Source organism: Oryctolagus cuniculus, chromosome 6, assembly GCF_964237555.1.
Source record: "Oryctolagus cuniculus chromosome 6, mOryCun1.1, whole genome shotgun sequence".
NCBI classification, from domain to species: Eukaryota; Metazoa; Chordata; class Mammalia; order Lagomorpha; family Leporidae; genus Oryctolagus; species Oryctolagus cuniculus.
In genome coordinates, this window is record NC_091437.1 from 145,858,851 (window position 1) to 145,877,039 (window position 18,189).

The following is an 18,189-nucleotide window of genomic DNA, read 5'->3' on the forward strand; positions in this document are numbered from 1 at the left end:
AGCAGTACCTTGACCTTGGACTTTCCAGTCTCCAGTACTGTGAGAAATACACTTCTGCTGTTTAAGCTAACCAGTCTATGGGATTATTACAGCAGTTGAATTAAGACAGCAACCAATCAGATTGCAGTGGACACAAAAGCCAGCTACTGTGCGCTACCATTGAGTCACTCTTTGAATCAGCTGGAACTCCCAGAGGATGTACTGGGCCCACCTTGACAAGGAGGAAGACAGGGTATCCTGGGGAAAAAAGGAATTCAGTCTTAGAAAAAAGCAGAGGGAATTTCCAGGGCCATAGACACAAAGGCAAGGATGACAATTGAGCAACAGTTCTAAAGGGAAAAGTGCCCAGAGAACGAGGATTCTCTAAAAAAAAGAAGATTCAGCTAATTCAACGGATCTATGGAACATCATACTGAGATGCAACTAGAAGTGGTAGGGCCGGCACCGCGGCTCACTAGGCTAATCCTCCACCTTGCAACGCCGGCACACCGGGTTCTAGTCCCGGTTGGGGCGCCGGATTCTGTCCCGGTTGCCCCTCTTCCAGGCCAGCTCTCTGCTGTGGCCAGGGAGTGCAGTGGAGGATGGCCCAAGTGCTTGGGCCCTGCACCCCATGGGAGACCAGGAGAAGTACCTGGCTCCTGCCATCAGATCAGCACGGTGCGCTGGCCACAGTGCGCCAGCCGCGGTGGCCATTGGAGGGTGAACCAACGGAAAAGGAAGACCTTTCCCTCTGTCTCTCTCACTGTCCACTCTGCCTGTCAAAAAAAAAAAAGTGGTAGGAAGGGCTAGAAGAAAGCAAAAGAAAATTAGACAAATGAAAAAGCAAGGTAATTATCAACTTCAGGAAACAAAGAGTAGAAAGGGAAACTAATTATAATGCATCAGGATGCTTTAACATGAATAATGTGTGCATAGCATGTGACTGGAAGCACAATTTGGATTTAACCAAAACTGTAATCTAATTATGCTGAGAAGATAAAGGAGCAGGGCTGGCAGCATGAGAGCATGACCTCTTCTACCCAATAGTAAATATATGACAGTTGTTTAGACTTGCTTGACACATGGCATATGCATGTTTAAAAATACATTTAAAACACATGTAAAAAACACATGGAATACGTTGGTTTAAAAACACATTTATGAGGGGCCGGCGCAGTGGCTCACTTGGTTAATCCTCCACCTGCAGCGCTGGCATTGTATTAGGGCATCGGGTTCTAGTCCTGGTTGCTCCTCTTCCAGTCCAGCTATCTGCTATGGCCTGGGAGGGCAGTGGAGAATAGCCCAGGTGCTTGGGCCCCTGTACCCACATGGGAGAGCTGGGGGAGTCACCTGGCTCCTGGCTTTGGATCAGTGCAGTGCCGGCAGTAGCGGCCATTTCAGGGGTGAACCAATGGAAGGAAGACCTTTCTCTCTGTATTTCTCTTTCTCTCTGTCTCTCTCTCTTACACTGTCTATAACTCTACCTGTCAAATAAATTAAAAAATAAAAACACACTTATGAATTATTTTAAGACATCAAATTTTAAATTATTTATTTATTTATTTTGAAAGGCAGAATTATAGAAAGAGAAGGAGTGGCAGAGAGAGAGGTGTCTTCCACCCACTTCACTCCTCAAATGGTTGCAAAGGCCAAGGCTGGACCAGGCTAAAGCCAGGAGCCTGGATACTCATTCGGGTCTCTCACATAGGTACAGGGACTCAAGCACTTGAGTCATCTTCCACTGCTTTCTCAGGCACATCAGCAGGGAGCCAGATGGAAAGTGGAGCAGCCAGAATTCAAACTGGTGCCCATATGGGATGCTGGCTTTGCAGGTGGTACTTTAAACTGCTAAGCCACAGTGCTGGCCCCTAAATAATAATTTAAAATAATCATGTGAGCTCTTTTAGCCTATCTAGCATCCAAAGACCCTCAATAAAAGTTCATCTTTTTATTAGGACATTATTATTGGCAGACATCTTGACTTCTTGTTAGACAATATTGCATCTAGAATTATCCGCCACTGTCCTTTTTGGGGGGATTAGCACAGGGTATTTAATTCACTGGACCTCAGTTTCTTCATTTGTAAAATGAGTAGGTACATCTCTCAGTCCTGCTCCAATGCAACCTTTTATTAAGCATGCATACACTGACAGGGTGTTGTCACACATGAAAAACTTGGCTGCAGTCAAAATCATGCCTTTGATCTGGGCCAAGGAGCTGAAAAGATGAGGAATGCCTTAATCACTGGTTCAAGAATATGAAAGGCAATTGTGCGGAGAAGGACTCCAGCACCACAACGGACAGCACAGGGAAATATGATTCGAACCTCTGGAATTCTTCATACCCGAAGGGCTAACAAATTAAGATACAGTGATGCACATGGACAGATTTAACAAGCAAACTCCTAATTATTAATATTTTTGAAAAGGGGTCAGCATGCTATTGTGGGCAAAGCTCTGGCCTGGAATTTAAGACTTTTGAATTCTAGTATTGACTTTTCTGTTAACACTATGGGACTACGGGTAAGCTTGGACAAGTCCTTTGTCCCAGCTTTTGGACTGGTAAACTACAGTTTGACTTGGTTGAGTCAACTTGGTTGACAGATTGACTTGGTTTGTTAATAGGGAAAGAAATCAAATCCAAAATAAATGGAGATTTCTAATGCAACCCAGGCAGAGCTTCAGGGAGGGCAGGGACCAGATATCTGGGGCTCTGGTCAAGGCTGGGGTTCAAGAAATTGAACACCCAGGATGGTACAAGGACAACCCAATCACAATGGATAAAATGGATGCCAGTAGCCACACTTGAGCAGTGATCTAGAGGCCATCAACTGATTCAACTTTTCAGTCATTGGATCAAAGAGAGTTGGAGTTGTAGGTCCAGGAAGGTGATGGGGGAGAAGGCATTCAGGACTTTGGGACAGCAGCAATTCACCAACTGGTACGGGAGCATTTCATGATTCTCAGTCAGTGCAAGCTGTACTGGTGTGTTCCTGCTGGATGTGAGATGTGTCTGGGGGTAAGAAGTAATGGTTCAGATAGCCTTATTAGGACGAACTTGAGTAAAAAATTGGGAAAACACTTTTTTCCCCCTGCTCTTGTGTCCCAGCCTTTAATACATTTCAGGGAGAGCATCTGGTTGGCTTAGTTTAGAGCTTTTGTCTACACTTGGCTAGGTGGAAGCAGGGCATCCTAAGTAACAGCCTACTCTCCCCAGCAACTACATCCAGTGAAGTGGAGGTGACCTCCTAAAGGAATTCAGGGCTTTGTATCTTTAGGGTGAAAAACAAAGTACTCAACAGCCAGTCTGACAGGGACACTGGTCAATCAGAAGGCACATGGACCCTTGGGTCCTGGAGGGACGAACATGGGAGCAGGAAGTGGGGACTTGGGCTGGGGTTAATGTTCATATGTAAGTCATATTATCAGCTGATGCTTACCTACCAGACACCAGGCTTGGGGGCACAGACAGGGATTACAACAGGTTATTAAAGAGCAAATAACTCTCATCTGGAAATGCTTTGCTATTCATGCAGGAGGTGTGCTGGTATTATTTTCATAATATTACTGACTTTATCATGACTAGGAGAAGGGGTAGTTCTACTGGAATTTGGTTGATGGGGCCGGGGATGATAAATATTTTACAAAGTCATGATATCCTGCCCCAAATGCCAGTAGCACCTCTGTTGAGAAACAGGGGAGAATCTTCCAGCAGGATTGCTGAAGACAGCACTGTCATGGGCAATGGACTTAAGGGGGGTGATCCCAGTGTGGATAATAAAGCTGTCATTTTCTTCTTCTAGTGTAGATAATATAGCTGTTATTTCTTAATTCTTTATAATTTTCTTCTTCTCTGAGGAGTTAGGCTCAGAGAAGCTAAATCATTGAAGTGAAAAAAACAAGGGGCAGCAAAGCCCTTCAATTCAGGTTTTCAGGTTTACCCCGAAGTCTTCCTGCAAGGTTCCAGGGCACGGAGAAGAAAGGGGCAATAGTGTGTGTGTGTGTGTGTGTGTGTGTGTTCCTTAGAGAGGAGGAGGTTTATAATCACACCACAAACTCTTGATGACACTCTGGGGGAGAGTTGTAGAGCTTCAAGATCCATCCCAGTGGGAAGCTGGAATTTTTGTTATCTTTGAAAAGGCACCACATAAGCTTATGCAATTTTTCCTAGACTGAGGATGGAGACCCTTGGCGGGTGCCGTCTTCTGGTCTTTTCTATGGTTCAGTTCTCTGTACTCTACCAGATGCTAGGGTTCACCCTAAGATAACAGTTGAAAGGTCTGGAAATTCACATCCAACTGTGACTCAGTGGGAAATTGATTGCAACTAGCTATTCTTATTCAGCATTAATTGAAGCCTATTTATAAAGTGAAAGGGGAGAAGTCAAACGTTAAAAACGATGAGTACAAGTTAGAAAATTTAAAAATAGCATTTAATACGATTAGTACACCAATACACATCATCATACAATATTTTTCAAATATGCATGTCTACTTGTATCTGGATTTTTTTGTATACGTTTTACATTGTAAAATCATCCGGGAATCTCCCAGTCCCAGTTTTCTCTAATGAATAAAAGGTATTCCTGGAAGTTTTACCTAAAAGTTTGTGTTAACATGCAGCTATTTCCCTCAAGGGAATTAAAAGAAAGGCTTATATTGGTCATTTGCATCTTGGTAGAAATGAACATAAGAAAAAAGTTTTATTAGTGAAAACTGGGAACAGAATATGAGGATAAAAATCACCTGTTCGAGGGCAGAGGAAGAGATAATAAAATGGTAGTTATCTCCGGGAATAAACGATAGGAATTCAGCTCCGTGCGCGTCAAGTCTAGGGCGAGGGGCCCTTTCCAGTTCCCGCCCCATCCGAACACCAGGTGGCGCTCTCACTCTGGCCGCTCTGCGAGGGAGCCCTCGCTCGGGGAATCCGTCTCCCAGAAAGCTGCGCTGCGCCTGCAGTGAAGTGCGGAGGCGGAGTGGCGCCTGGCTGCAGCTGCACACTGCGCCCGAGCCGAGGCCAACTCCTGCCAAGACCACTGGGCGGTGGCGGGGTCTGGAGCTGGCCTTCTCCGCTCCAACCGCAGGACCTGGGGGGCAAAGTGCGCAGGGCATGGGCAGGGCCGCGAATAGCACGCAAACGCACGGAACGCAGAGGCGGCGGCTCTCAACAGCCAGGTCGTGGGAAGGCCCACCCTGAAATGGATCCCAAAGTGGCTGTGGCCCCTTCCTGCATGCTTGGCGGTGCAGGGCGGAGGCAGGGCCGGAGCTTCTAAGACAGCCCTTGCCCTTGCTCTTCTGCACATCCTCAGCCTCTGTCCGTGGTGGGATAGCTTCTTTTGAAGGCGAGAAATGACTTTTCTCATAAAAAAATAGGGTCTTGCTAGATTCCTAGTTTCTATGCGCCCTCCCCGTCACCTTTGAACACACCTAACAAGCCAGGTGGTGAAAAATAGAGCGGGCGAGGGGGTGGATTCTACACGGTTCTAGAAGGGGTGTAAAAACGGATGCGGATTTAAGAGGTCAGAGTGGGGAGAGCGTCTCAGGGCAGAGACCTGAAAAGGGTGGCCTGCGTGGATCAACCCACTGCGGTGTTTAATAAACGCAGGTCCCCGGCCTCAGCCTAGCCCTGCAGCCCGCCTGAATCTCTGCAGGCGGGGACCCTGCAGGTGCGAAGTCCAACCGCAGGAATCCGCTTGCCTTGGTGATTTTCTAACCAACGAAAATGTCCACTTCGACACGCCTGCACTCTGCAGTTTGAGCATCGCTGCTTTGGCGTTTATAGCCCTGTTCTGAGGGCTATGAGGGGGTAAAGGCGGCAGGGGGGCGGATGGAAAAGACCCAAGAGAGTCTTTACGGTGGATCGGGTCCCGTCCGCCTCACCCACAATCCCGGAGCACGGGGTCTCCCACGCGGTAAGGCAGCACGGGTCTTTGAGGATGAGGAGGTAGGCACCGAGCACACGAAGCCAGGAGAGCGCGAGACCCCGGGGCCTCCAGAACGGCTGGTACAGGAGCGGCCAGCCCCTGGCGCACTGCACCGGCTGCAGCCAGGTCTCGGGTGGGAGCGCGTGGGGAAGGCGCGGGGCGGACTCCTCCGCATCGCCTGTGGGGCGGGGATGGGGGAGAGGAGGAGGGGAAAAGCGGAGTCGAGGCGGGTTGGGGGGGTGAGGTTAGGGCCCTAGGCCTGCCTCCCCCCTCTCCCTCCCGCCCTCCTGGCCACCTTCCGCCCTATAATTGGCCGCCCGCGGGCCTGCCTTCCCTCTTATCTGATCCTGGGCGCTCAGGGAGAGCGAAGCGCGGGAGAGGCTGGGGGTGGGAGAGGGAGAAGGAGGGAGAGACTAAAAGGGCGCTTGGAGGGAAGCGCGCGAGGGTGGTGCGCTTCTGAGAACCAGCTCGCGGCAGAACGCGCAGCTTCCCCAAGCGTGGAGAGACCCCCAAGCTGAACTGGGGGCATCGCACTGAACAGGTAGGTCCGTCTTTCTCTGCACCTCTGCGTTTCAGCTTCGAAGAGTGTTCCTGAGGTAGGAAAAGTGGAGAGCGAGCCACCTGCAAACGCCTCGCAATTACTCGCACCTTCTCTACACGTGCGCGCCCCGGAGGGACTGGAGACCTGGGCCGGGGGACAGGGGAGATGGGGCGGGGCACCCTGACGCCCCGCTGCGTGACGTGAGTGCGGAGATACCTTTTGCAGTTATCCGGGCGCTTTCCACGCGCTTGAGAGCTTGCGTGAGGCGGCAAGAAGCTGGGTTTGGTTGGAGGTGCTGTGGCGGCTCGGCTCCAACTCTACAATTTAGAATGGGGCTTAGTAAAGGCGATAGTCTGGTGGGAAAGAGGCTCAGAAATTTGTCTTAAGGGAACGGCTGACTGTTCGTAGACAGCAGAGTTTCTATTTAAGTTGTATTTGGAGAGCTTGGCAGAACAGCCCGTTGAGATCATGAGGGAAGAACTCGGCCGCGCGCTGACCTGCAGTGGACTTGGGTAGTTTAGGGACGGGAGCTGGCCGCTGAGGGGAGCCGCCGGGCAGAGCGCGTTGACGGAGAGTGCTGAAGTTAGGCGCTCTTTTCCGCGTCTCTGCGCTGGGAAATCCCGAAGCTTAGCGCCTTTTGCTTGGCGTCTGAAGCCAGGAGGCTTTGAGATGCTCCTCCAGGCTTGGATGTTGGAGGATCTCTCTACCTCTACTCCTATCGCTCAACCCCTCTGGAGCGCTCCCTGCTTCTAGCCCTGGCGTGCGCGGCGCCAGGGCTGGGCGGAGAAGCGTCCCTCAGAGTTGGCTTTGGGCTCCCAGTGCGCAAAGGCGCAGCGTGGTTAGGGTCCGGCAAGCACAAGCCTCGTGGGGCCAGGACGGAGAGGCTGCCCGCAGGTGCGTGACCATAGACGTCTGGCTCCTGGAGCTGGGCTCTGAGTCCTCTGTGGGCAGCACGCCCTGTCGATTAGCTCAGGTTTGCGCTATGAGGTCCAGGAGGGCTTTGTACTGCTCCAGGGAAGCTTGCGTGCAGTTTTCACAGGGGCCTGGGTTTCCCGCCGGAAGGTTAATTCTGTCTACTGAGAGGTCTATTGCTTCTCGAAGTTTCGTACTCCCCTCCGGAGGCTTTGGAGAGTCCACTGCTGGCAGAGGTTGGAGGAGTGGGGGTGGGGGTGGGGGTGGCCAGGACTAAGAGAAATAAGGCAGTAAGGCTTGGGTAGCTCTGTGGAACTTCTGCAGAAGTGAAAAAACTATTTTCTTGGTAAGAGCTGGGCCCCTCATCTAGAGGGTCAGAGACAGCAGCCTCGCTTGCAGCGCCCTACTCCATCAGCGACAGACTTCCTCTGGGTGCCATGAGGAGGCCTGTTCTGTTTCTGAGAAGGTGGCCCCGTTTTGCACACACAGAACTCACTGGGGAATTTAGAATGAATAGACAAGTGAATGAATGAATGAATGAATGGCGTTCGGATTTTTGGTTGTTCAGAAGCACAACTTGGATCATCTCAACCTGGAATCAAGGATTTGGTCCATTGTAAGATAGACTTCAGAACAGTTTTTTTTTTTTTTTTTAAAAACAGATCTGTTGAGATATAATTCACAGACCATATACTTTACCCATGAAAAGTGTACAATTCCATGGTTTATAGTATATGCACCAAGTTTTAGCACCCCCCAAAAAACGTCAAATTTCAGTAACTCCCCTTCTGCCCCTAACTTGCCACCCATGCTTGGTGGGCATGACTTCTCTGGGCAGTTGATAGAAATGGAAGTGTACACCGCCTGGTCCTTTGTGACTGGTTCTTTGATCAAGGGAAACACATTCGAGGTTCACCCGTGATGCACACGACCCCTTTTTGCTCTTTCAGCCAGCACTGAACTGCTGCTTGAGGAGCCTTGAACCAGAATGAACCTCAACCTCCAGGGCAGCCCTGGCCTCCTGCAGGTCCCTGTGAGGAGACAGGAACCACACGAGGGAGGCCTCCTAGCAATGTCCAGGGCTGGATTCCTTGGAACCCATCGGCATTCCTGGAGCAGTTTTGGATGGGTTCCAGGCTTCAGAATTCATGGGAGGAGCTTTTTGGCCCTTATCCTCTGCTAACTGTCCAGCACAGGATTTCACAGAGCACTCGAAGGGCCTTCCAGGCTTGCCTTAGAATCTGCTGGGGCTGTTCATGAGAATGGCTGAGAAACGGCTATGATCAGGGTCACTAAAGGCAAGCCCCCCACCCCCTGTCCACCAAAAGCTCTCATTGGATCTTACATATTTCATTGAGTAAAACATGATCTTGTGCCTGTGTTCAGTGGACAGTCTCTGCAGTGGTGTGCCTCCAGGCCCCACTGTTAGTCACTTTGATCCAAACTCAGCTAAATGCATGCTGTTTTCCTGGCTTGTCAAGAACAACCTACGGTTCCATTAGAGGACAATTTCTGAATGCTGCAGGCTGGGGGCAGTGTTGTTGGGGCACCACTGAGCTAACAAATTATCTGGGATTATGATTTGATGAGAACGAAGTCAGTAATAAAGGAGATCTTAGAGGCCCCTTGTGGAAACCTGCAGGGGGCGGAGTCAGGGGAAAGAAATGTTGAAAGAATGTGACAAAAGTAAGCTGGGCAGATTTGCTCCCAGATGGTGCTAGATGACAGAGGGAAAACCATTCTCTACTGCTTCTATAAGTAAATACAAAATGGCAGAGATCCAGTTAGTCTTCAAAATACACCAAGCTGTTAGTGTAAGCTGAACTGCTGCGGTGGAGTTTGGGAGTGGGGGGAGTGTGAGTTGGGAGTATCGACGTATTTTCTGTCTTCTAATTGGGTATCTGTGCTTTGCTCCTTCAGAAACATGCTAAATCTCCCAGTTACTTGGGAAATATTATTCCTTCTTTAGTGATAAGATCACTGTCAGGGAAATGAGGTACATTTGCCTAGGGTGACAAAGTCAGGTGACAGATACATGATTGAGAAAAGTATATGGAATTTGAAATATACTTTAAAAATGTTTATTTATTGATTGATTAATTGGAAAGGCAGAATGAGAAAGGGAGAGATCTTCCATCTGCTGATTCACTCCCCAAATGCCCTCAATAGCCAGGGCTGGGCCAGGCTGTAGCTGGGAGCTGGGGACTCAATGTGTGTCTCCCACATGGTTGGCAAGGTCACAAACACTTGTACCATGAAAGCTGCTTCCCAGTGTGCTCATTAATAGGAAGTTGGAATCATGGCAGAAATGGGATCCTAACACAGGCACTCCAGATATGGGATCCAGGCATTCCAAATAACATCTTTTTTTTTTTTAACTTTTATTTAATGAATATAAATTTCCAAAGTACAGTTTTTGGATTACAGTGGCTCCCCCCCCCAGTAACTTCCCTCCCACCAGCAACCCTCCCATTTCCCATTCCCTCTCCCATTCCATTCACATCAAGATTCATTTTGAATTATCTTTATATACAGAAGATCAATTTAGCATATATTAAGTAAAGATTTCAACAGTTTGCACCCACACAGATACACAAACTATAAATTAAGGTTTGAGTACTAGTTATAGCATTAAATCACAATGTACAGCACATTAAGGACAGAGATCCTACATGAGGAGTAAGTGCACAGTGACTCCTGTTGTTGACTTAACAAATTGACACTCTTGTTTATGGCATCAGTAATCACCCCAGGCTCTTGTCAGGAGTTGCCAAGGCTATGGAAGCCTTTTGAGTTTGCTGACTCCAATCATATTTAGACAAGGTCGTAGTCAAAGTTGAAGTTCTCTCCTCCCTGCAGAGAAAGGTACCTCCTTCTTTGATGACCCATTCTTTTCAGTGGGATCCACACGCGGAGATCTTTCATTTAGGTTTGTTGTTGTTGTGTGTTTTTTTTTTTTTTTTTTTTTTTTTTTTTGCCAGAGTGTCTTGGCTTTCCATGCCTGAAATACTCTCATGGGCTTTTCAGCTGGATCCGCATGCCTTAAGGGCTGATTCTGAGGCCAGAGTGCTGTTTAGGACATCTGCCATTCTGTGAGTCTGCTGTGTATCCCACTTCCCATGATGGATCGTTCTCCCCTTTTTTTTATTCTATAAGTATTTTCAGACGCTAGTCTTGTTTGTGTGATCCCTTTGGCTCTTAGTCCTATCATTATGATCAATTGTGAACAGAAATTGATCACTTGGACTAGTGAGATGGCATTGGTACATGCCACCTTGATGGGATTGAATTGGAATCCCCTGGCACGTTTCTAACTCCACCATTTGGGGCAAGTCTGATTGAGCATGTCCCAAATTGTACATCTCCTCCCTCTCTTATTCCCACTCTTATATTTAACAGGGATCACTTTTCAGTTACCTTTCTACACTTAAAAATAACTGTGTGTTAATTACAGAGTTCAACCAATAGTATTAAGTAGAACAAAAAAATACTAAAATGGTTTAAGTATTAAATAGTACATGTACAGTCAAGACAAGGGCTGATCAAGTCACTGTTTCTCACAGTGTCCATTTCACTTTGACAGGTTTCCTTTTTGGTGCTCCGTTAGTTGTCACCAATGCGGGAGAACATATGATATTTGTCCCTTTGGGACTGGCTCAATTCACTCAGCATGATGTGTTCCAGATTCCTGCATTTTGTTGCAAATGACCGGATTTTATTGTTTTTTTTTTTTTTTTTTTTCTGCTGTATAGCATTCTATAGAGGACATATCCCATAATTTCTTTATCCAGTCTACTGTTGATGGGCATTTAGGTTGGTTCCAGGTCTTAGCTATATTGAATTGAGCTGCAATAAACATTAAGGTGCAGACTGCTTTTTTGTTTGCCAATTTCGTTTCCTTTGGGTAAATTCCAAGAAGTGGGATGGCTGGGTTGTATGGTAGGGTTATATTCAGGTTTCTGAGGAATCTCCAGACTGACTTCCATAGTGGCTTGACCAGTTTGCATTCCCACCAACAGTGGGTTAGTGTCCATTTTCCCCACATCCTCTCCAGCACCTATTGTTGGTAGATTTCTGTATGTGAGCCATTCTAACTGGGGTGAGATGAAACCTCATTGTGGTTTTGATTTGCGTTTCCCTGATTGCTAGTGATCCTGAACATTCTTTCATGTGCCTGTTGGCTATTTGGATTTCCTCTTTTGAAAAATGTCTACTGAGGTCCTTGGCCCATCTCTCTCTTTGTTTGTTTTGTTGTTGTGGAGTTTCTTGATCTCTTTGTAGATCTGGTTATTAATCCTTTATCTGTTGCCTAGTTTGCAAATATTTTTTCCCATTCTGTCAGTTGCCTCTTCACTCGCCTGACTGTTTCTTTTGCAGTACAGAAACTTCTCAATTTGATGCAATCCCAAATGTTAATTTTGGCTTTGACTGCCTGTGCCTCCTGGGTCTTTTACAAGAAGTCTTTGCAGGTGCCAATATCTTGAAGGGTTTCTCCAGTGTTCTCTACTAATTTGATGGTGTCGGGTCATAGATTTAAGTCTTTAATCCACATTGAGTGGATTGTTGTGTAACGTGTAAGGCAGGGGTCTTGCTTCATGCTTCTGCACGTGGAAATCCAATTTTCCCAGCACCATTTATTGAATAGACTGTCCTTGCTCCAGGAATTGGTTTTAGATCCTTGATCAAATATAAGTTGGCTGTAGAAGTTTGGGTTGATTTCTGGTGTTTCAATTCTGTTCCATTGGTCTATCTATCTGTTTCTGTACCAGTACCATGCTGTTTTGATTACAACTGCCCTGTAGTATGTCCTGAAATCTGGTATTGTGATACCTCTGGCTTTGTTTTTGTTGTACAAGATTGCTTTAGCTATTCGAGGTCTCCTGTGTCTCCATATGAATTTCAGCATCATTTTTTCCAGATCTGAGAAGAATGTATTTGGTATTTTGATCGGTATCACATTGAATCTATAAATTGCTTTTGGGAGAATGGACATTTTGATGATGTTGATTCTTCCAATCCATGAGCATGGAAAATTTTTCCATTTTTTGGTATCCTCTTCTATTTCTTTCTTCAAGCTTTTGTAATTCTCATCATAGAGATCTTTAACGTCCTTGGTTAAGTTCATTCCAAGGTATTTGATTGTTTTTGTGGCTATTGTGAATGGGATTGATCTTAGGAGTTCTTCCTCAGCCATGGCATTGCGTGTGTATACAAGGCTGTTGATTTTTGTGCATTGACTTTATATCCTGCTGCTTTGCCAAACTCTTCTATGAGTTCCAATAGTCTTTTAGTAGAGTTCTTTGGATCCCCTTAATAAAGAATCATATCGTCTGCAAAAAGGGGTAGTTTGACTTCTTTGTTCCCAGTTTGTATTCCTTTAATTTCTTTTTCTTGCCTGATGGCTCTGGCTAAAACTTCCAGCACTATATTGAATAGCAGTGGTGAGAGTGGGCATCCCTGTTTGGTACCAGATCTCAGTGGAAATGCTTCCAGCTTTTCCCCCATTCAATAGGATGCTGGGTGTGGGTTTTTCATAAATTGCTTTGAGTGTATTGAGGAATGTTCCTTCTATACCCAATTTGCTTAGACTTTTCATCTTGAAAGGGTGTTGTATTTTATCGAATGCTTTCTCTGCATCTATTGAGATAATCATATGGTTTTCCTCCGCAGTTTGTTAATGTGATGTATCACATTGATTGATTTGCAAACACTGAACCATCCCTGCATACCAGGGATAAATCTCACTTGGTGTGTTTGGATGATTCTTCTGATGTGTTGTTGTATTCTATTGGTGAGAATTTTATTGAGGAGTTTTGCATCTATGTTCATCAGGGATATTGGTCTGTAATTTTCTTTCAGTGCTGCATCTTTCTCTGGCTTAGGGATTAAGGTGATGCTGGCTTCATAGAAAGAATTTGGGAGGATTCCCTCTTTTTCCATTGTTCTGAGTAGTTTGAGAAGAATTGGAGTTAGTTCTTCAGCAGTGAATCCATCTGGTCCTGGGCTTTTCTTTGTTGGGAGGGCCTTTATTACTGTTTCAATTTCTGTCTCAGTTATGGGTCTATTTAGGTTTTCTATGTCTTCATGGTTCAATTTAAGTAGATTGCATGTGTCCAGGGATCTATCCATTTCTGATAGATTTCCCTGTTTGCTGGCATACAACTCTTTGAAGTAATTTCTGATGATTCTTTTTATTTCTGTGGTGTCTGTTGTTACGTTTCCTTTTTCATCTCTGATTTTATTGATTTGGGTCTTTTCTTTTTTTAGTTAGTTGGGCCAGTGGTGTTTCAATTTTATTCTTTTTTTTTTTTTTTCAAAAAACCAGCTCTTCATTTGGCTGATTTTTTGTAATTTTTTAAGGATTCAACCCTGTTGATTGCTTCTCTGATTTTAATTATTTCTCTTCTCCTACTAGATTTGAGTCTGGTTTGCTGCAGTTTTTCTAGATCCTTGAGATGCGTTGAAAGCTCATCTATTTGGTGCCTTTCCATTTTCTTGATGTAGGCACCTATTGCTATAAACTTTCCTCTCAACAACCGCTTTTACCGTATCCCATAAGTTTTGATACGTTGTGTTGTAGTCTTCATTTACTTCCAGAAAGTTTTTGATTTCTCTTTTGATTTCTTCTATGACCCAGTGTTCATTCAGGAGCATGTTGTTCAGTTTCCATGTGTTTGCATACTCTCTAGGAATTCCTGAGTTGCTAGTTTTCACCTTCATTCTGCTGTGGTCTGAGAAGCTGCATGGTATGATTCTAATTCTTTTGAATTTGCTGAGACTTGCATTATGGCCTAGTATGTGGTCAATCCTAGAGAAGGTTCCATGTACTGCTGAGAAGAATGTAAATTCTTTAAATGTAGGATTGAAAGTTTTGTAGATATCTGTTAGATCCATTTGGGCAATAGTGTCGATTAAATCTGCTGTTTCCTTGTTGATCTTCTGTCCGGTTGATCTGTCTATTTCTGAGAGTGGAGTATTGAAGTCCCCCGGTACTACCAAATAACATCTTAACCACCACACCAAACACCCACTCTGGCAAGGAAACTTGCTTCAGTCAGTAGTCTTGTTGCTATTTCTGCCAGCACACCTTTCTTGAAGCTACCTCGGCAGGTGTCCCTATCTTTGAATTTAATGATAGTTTTGGTCTCTTTTCTCCCAGAAATTATCAAAGTTGCTTATGACAGTTTTGTCTAGAGGTTGGATGGGGCTCACTAAACTCATCAGAATGTCTTAGGATATGTCTACATCTAAGGTTACTAAGGGGGCCTTTATTGGATAAGGACTTGTTCCTGGATGGCTTTCTGTCTCTGCTTTTTCAAAGAGGAGCACACTGACTTGATGTCTGATTATGAGCTTCTATCTCCAGATTTTTACTTCTCTTCTCCCTCTACTTCCCAACTCTGTCTCCTGCAATGTTACTGGCACTGTGCTAAGCATTCAAAATATATGAGAATACTATACTCTGGTGAGTAGGAATGCAAATAGCCAACTGTAGTGCTGTGTTAAGTGCTACAGAATGGCAAACAGATTACTACTGTAGGAACTAGAGGAAGAGCAGCTGAGCCTAGACTTGCAGATCAGGGAAGCCTTCCTGAGTGAAAGGAAATTGGTGAAGAGATGTGCATGTAGCTTTATACCAGTTAGAGACAGATTTTTATAAACAAGCGCCTAGTTCTTTGACAGAGGAACTGTCAGTCCTTAAAGAATGAGAAAAAGAAGATAGGCGATGGAACATTCCTGTGCCAGGGAACTGTCATTCCAATTTTTCCTACTTTTTGGGTAGGATCTGTGTTCTATCACATAGAATTTACAGCAGCTGTTTTAAGAGGGTTGGAGCAGCTGCATTTCTGAGGCTAATTTGCAATCAAATCTCTTGCATTTGAGTAATTCATTGAACTGTTGTTCATCTAATAGGGTCTTTCTATAAATTAGAAAAAGGTGGCCTTTCTGGGCAGGTCCACACAATTGGGGGGGAAACAACTCCTTTCTTCCAGGTAACACAGCTTTGCATTGGAGCACACAACTGGCAAGCTGAGCTGCAAATTTCAAGTATCATTTGTCTTAGTCAAATGATAAAATGCAAAGTGTGCCATGCAATGACTGTGAAGTGTACACACCAATCCTGATCATTCAATTATTGATCATCAAAGTCAATTCACATTTACTGATTTCCTATTCTGTGTGTTGAACTTTTTGACTATGGGTTAGACTACTCATCTAGCTATGATCCAGGAGGGAGAAACAGTTACCAAAGGCCGTAAAGTTAGTTGGAGGGTTGCAATGGGATGAGGGATAGATGCAGTCTGTTGGAGATCTGCTAAATGAAGGATGTAGTTTGGGGCTACTGCTTCCTGGTGCCCATTCACAAACTGGTGGTACCTGCCCTTGATCAGATGAAACTGCACCGAAATGTAAATAAAATGTCACTAACCATAGGTCACTTCAGCTGAGAAATTTTTCACAGCAAGGCATTCCTGATAAAGAAAGCATTGCATTCTCTCTCAAGCATTGCATAAACTCCTTATTTCATTGTGGATCAGTAACAAACGGCTCACAGATCAGCTGTTTTGAGTAGCACTGATGCAGAGAGCACTGTCCCACATTGGGACAAAGGAGGTTACCTTTTTCTTTTTTTAATACCTTTTTCTGCCTTTATAGTATTTTCTTTCCTCTCTCACTTTTTCCCCCCTCCTCATCCTCTTCATTATTTTCACTTATCTTTCCCATCTCTTATTACTATTCTACTTGTTGTGCCTTCCTTTTTGATGTTTCCCTATAAATGAAAATCTTTGAATTTGATTCACCATTTTGTCTTTAAAAAGCAAAATGAAGGGCCAGCATTGTGGTGCAGTGGGTTAATCTGCTTCCTGCAATGTTGGCATCCTGTATGAGCACTATTCAAGTACCAGTTCTCTGCTTCTGACCCAGTTTCCTGCTAATGTGTCTGGGAAAGCAGCAGAAGATGGCCTGAGTGATTGGGCCCCTGCCACCCAAGTGTGAGACCTGGATGGAGTTCTGGGATCCTAGTTTTGGCCTAGTCCAGCCCTAGCTATTGTAGCCCTTTGGGGAGTGAACCAGCAGATGGAATATCTCTGTATCTTCTGCTCTCTCTCTGTAACTCTTTCAAATAAGAAAAAGAAAAATTAAGAAAAGAAAAAAGAAAAAAAATTAAGAAAATAAAAAAAGCAAAATGAAGCAAGCCCAATTACACAATAAATAAGAATCATAAATGAAAACAAAATTAAATAAAAAGAATTGCATGGTAATTAAAATGATAATTTAAAAAATCTGGATTAAATGGATTACTTGAAGCAAGATACAAATCATTAAAACAGATCCTATATTTTAGAAATTATGATTAAAATAGGTACAAAATGTTGAAAACACTATTAAAAAGTAACCTCCCCAAAAGTACCAGTCCCTTATGTTTTGCAATTGAATACTAACAAAAATGTAAAAAAATCTATAATGCTAGTGCTCTTAAAATTGACAATACAGTACACACACACACACAAAAGCTTTGAAGTTATTTTTATAAAACCAGCAAAATAATACTGGTATCCATACTTGACATAGCATAATAAAAAAAAAGAAAACTTGCTCACTATTATTTGGGTACTTACTGTCGCTCCCCCTCTTCGCGGAGGAACGACACTAAACCCTGCCTAGGTTTCCTATCCGAGTCATGGCACCATTATGCCTCCTAAGCTTCCTATCCGAGTCACGGCACCATTATGTCGCTCCCCCTCTTCGCGGAGGAACGACACAGGACCCTGCGCTGTTCTTTTGTCTGCTCGGCCCTCCCCGGGTTTGCTGCTGGTTCTTCCCGGGTTGGCTACCATCCCTTCCACCTCCGTGGAAGGGCGGTTCCCCCTGCCACTTTCCCCACTTCCGCGGGGGAGCGGCACACCGCCGGCCGGCTCTCTCGGGGGCTGCTCAGGTGTTCCTTCAGATAGATGTTCCTGGTGCATGTTGTCTCTCTCCTCCTTTATAGTCCTCTTCCACCAATCCCAATTCTGCTACCCACACGCCGAGTATGCTGCTCTCCTCCAATCAGGAGCAGGATCAGCTCCTGCAGGTCATCACTCAAGTTGGCGAGAGGCAGCTGCGTAGAAGTTGTTACTCCCTTCTCAGCGCCATATTGTGGGAGAGCAGATGCATAGAATAAGTCTTAATTCCAGTAACAATCTAGTCCGAGTTGCTCCCCACACTTACTAATATGAATAGTGCATTAGCAAGTAGAACCCAGTAATACATCAAAAGAGTAATCCAATAAGTTTGTCTTATATTTCACATGCAAGTTCAGTATAGAAAATTAATTCATATAATTCATCATATTCAAAGGTCAAAGAAAAAACACTCATGTGATCCTCTCCTTAGCTACCATAATTTAACATTTTATTTGTCAGATTAATAACTTAATAATCTACATGGATGGGGCTACATAACAAGATAAATTTATGTTAGTATATATTTATTTGTCTTACCTACCAGTCTGTTGGTCTTGCCATCTATCACCAAAACCAAATTCATGCTAAAGTAGCCTTCCTATTAAAAACTAGAATAAGACAAGATAGCAAGCAAAGGTATTCTGGAGATAGTAGACAAAGCAATAAGACAGGAAAAATGAAAAGCATGATATTTGGAATATAAGAGGAAAGCTATCATCTGCTGAAAAAAAGCAGTGAAATCAGCTATTACAGACTAAAACTGACAATGTTAAACTACTGGAGATAATAAGAACTTTTAGTATGGAATGTTAGATTATAAAATTAATATAAAAATAAATTTATTTTAAAAATCTATTTGGTCAAAAATGATTAAAGAGAAACATA

The 18,189-nt window shown here is 44.6% G+C and overlaps 1 protein-coding gene across 6 annotated transcripts in view; it reads left to right on the plus strand.

Moving 5' to 3' along the window:
- The first annotated feature begins 5,048 nt into the window (after nucleotides 1-5,048).
- COL14A1 (collagen type XIV alpha 1 chain) overlaps nucleotides 5,049-18,189 on the plus strand; it is a 262,146-nt gene continuing 249,005 nt past the window's right edge. For 4 of the 6 annotated variants that reach the window (XM_008255863.4, XM_002710753.5, XM_070075442.1 and 1 more), the window contains exon 1: nucleotides 5,049-6,442. The gene's annotated coding sequence lies outside the window, so the exon portion shown is untranslated. The remainder of the gene's footprint in view (nucleotides 6,443-18,189) is intronic. The other 2 variants (XM_017341504.3, XM_070075441.1) reach the window with 1 other exon arrangement.